Below are 2,899 nucleotides of genomic sequence, written 5' to 3'. Positions count from 1 at the left end.
TGTGAGTGCTGTGCGTGTGTTTTTAATGGCTGCAGCTGACACAAAGACACAGACCAGCGTCCGTTCCTGCATGGCACCAGCTTGTAGTCATGAGGCCTGACCCCCCTCGCTAATGTTGCCTCTCCTTCATTAGGTCAGGTCAGCTTCGCAGAAGGCCAGATGCAAGACACGTTTTCTCGCCGTCCATCACCCTATGGATGACAAGGAGAAAGGGTGGTGAGCTAATCTAGATGCCAGCTTGTTATTTCAGACATGTGACCTGATTTGAGGAAAGAAACGAGGGTCTTGAGTTGGTTCACACAGAAGAAATGCAGAAAAAGGCACTAAAATGTGCAACTTTTGGAATGCGCAACACAAATAATAAGTCTGAATTTATAAAACACATCAAAATGAGTCTCTTCTCATAAATGATAGTAGATAATTCAGGCTTAACCAACAGAGGGCAGTATGTCTCACCGACTTCCTTTCTACAGAGAACACACAGATGATATTTTAAGCACTTTCTCCTTTCATAAATCAATGCCAACAGAAACACAGAAGAAGAAAAGGCTTCCCTCAGACATTTGCATTTATATCTTAACGCTGAGTCTCATCAAAAAACAGCAGTTCTATTTAAAAATCATTGTGGAGTAAACTTTTTTAAAGATTTAAAAGCAATTTATTCCACCATTTAAATATATATATATATATATATTTATTTTGGTTGTTGAATAGATTATTTTCCCTTCAAATGAACACTTTCATTCCCTTCCTGACTTTTTCACTATCTCACATGTTAATAGTAGTGTGTTAATTCCCATAAACATAATTTATAGTTCAACTTTATTTATGAAATGAATGTTTAGTGTGAAGGTCATCACGCTGGCTTCCTGACAAACTGCATCCTCAGTGAAAACACTGTCTTTTTCTCCCCTCATGCTTATCAGCCCAACGAAATCTCCAAGAAATGCTGCATAGATATTAAGTAGGGGCACCGTTATGCAAGCGCATGCATGGCAAGGAAGCCTCTTTATATCAGGGGAGGATATTATTCTTTCCTGTCTCCTCCTGACTCTCTGGGGTGCAGAGACCTGAAACTCTTTGCACTTTCTGTGCATTTACTGTCACACGTGTGTATCTGTAAAGATTAATAGAGCCATGTATAAATGTAAAAGTGTACTGTCACCTTAAAACACCACTGCCAGTGTTTGATGCAAACATTCATTGGGTTAAAAACACACTCACAAAAAACAAAAAAAACATATGATGTTCACTGAAATATTTAGTGAACATCAAGTAATGCGAGTCTGACATTGCTTTTGATGAATAGTTTATCTGAAGTTACAATAATGAAAGTAGGTCAGGGCAAAAGATAAAGAAAGGAAAGATTTCTAAAATGATGCTACCCTAAACTTAATGATTTCTGGTCAACAGGTATCTTGGTCACTCGAAAAGAGCAGCTGCCTCAGATGTCTAAAATTTGAACCCCATTGATGCTGATGTAAATTGACCTTTGGAGTTAACCTTTGGTGTTCCAGGAGGTTGTTCTGAGATTTTCCTTCATGTCATCTATCTCTTTAATTTATCTTCTAATTGCCTATTTGCCATTACGGCAGCTTTGGTGCAATTATGTGAACCTTAAACTTATTAATAATGCTGTAAAGCTGAAAGTACATGAGCTGTAAAGATCATCCAACGCCAAGACATGAAAAAAATCCTGAATTATACAAACAGAACATTATTAAACCACTATACCATACTGTATGGTCACATGTCTTTGCAAAATTCAAAGTGTTTCGACACATTAGACTGTAATGATGATTGACCATTTTTTGCTGCCATCACATGTGTTTGCGCTATAGTAAAATAAGTCTACTGTGCCTCACTCCAAATGGTATTTTTCAATACCAATTTTATGAATTTATTTCATTTTTTAAAATATGCTATTATGGTATAGGTCAGGGGTCTGCAACCTTTAACACTAAAAGAGCCATTTGGTCAAGTTTCTGACTAGAATCCAACGAGAGCCACAAAGTCCCACTTTATCGTTAAAAAAATGCACAATATTTATGCCTTTTTGTCAATTAAACATTGATATATAAATGTAACTTAAATATTACAATGATTAAATTACAACAGTGTCTATACAGTTGTAACTTATTTTACTTTTGACAGCGAAACACACTAGTTTCTTTCAAAATAAAACCAGCCTAGTGTCAAAAAAGGTCCTTCAATCCTTCATTATGCTGGAGCGGCTTTACATAAATTAAAAATGTAAGACAGTCAAACATTATGCTTTTTTATCATTGACATTTTGGTGTGCCACCATCATTTTTTTTTTTCATTTTACGCTCAGATATAAAAAACTTTTTATTAGAATCTATTTATTAAAAAAAAAAAAAAAACCTCTGGACATTTAGAATAAAATGAGCTTTTTATCGTCATTCTCAAAGATGTGAGGTACAAAACATATAATTTTGAATCATTTTCAATCATTTTTAACTGCATTTGTTCAAAACTTTAACCAATTTAGTGTAATTTACCAAAATAAAACAGCGTTTGGACTCTTTTATTTGAGCAATTATAAATTAAAACACAAATTCAAAGAGCATTTCTACAGAATTTCTGACAGTAAATTAAACTTTTTTTTACTTACAGTAGTCATTTGACATGTTAAAAATCTAAGCAGAAATAACAAAACTTAAATAACTAATCTATTATGTATTCAGTCTTTAACATTTTTCATTAAAGCTAAAGATCCACAATAAAGGGATGAAAGAGCTGCATGTGGCTCCAGAGGTTACAGAGCCCTGGTATGGGTCGATTCGACTGGCAACTTGTCTCAAACAGAATTATTTGGTTGGATTGTCGGAATGTATAATATGCTGATTGTTTGCAGCACCCCTAGTATAAAGCTAAC

This window comes from Oryzias melastigma, linkage group LG7, assembly GCF_002922805.2.
Source record: "Oryzias melastigma strain HK-1 linkage group LG7, ASM292280v2, whole genome shotgun sequence".
Classification (NCBI taxonomy): Eukaryota; Metazoa; Chordata; class Actinopteri; order Beloniformes; family Adrianichthyidae; genus Oryzias; species Oryzias melastigma.
This window is presented reverse-complemented; position numbering follows the sequence as displayed.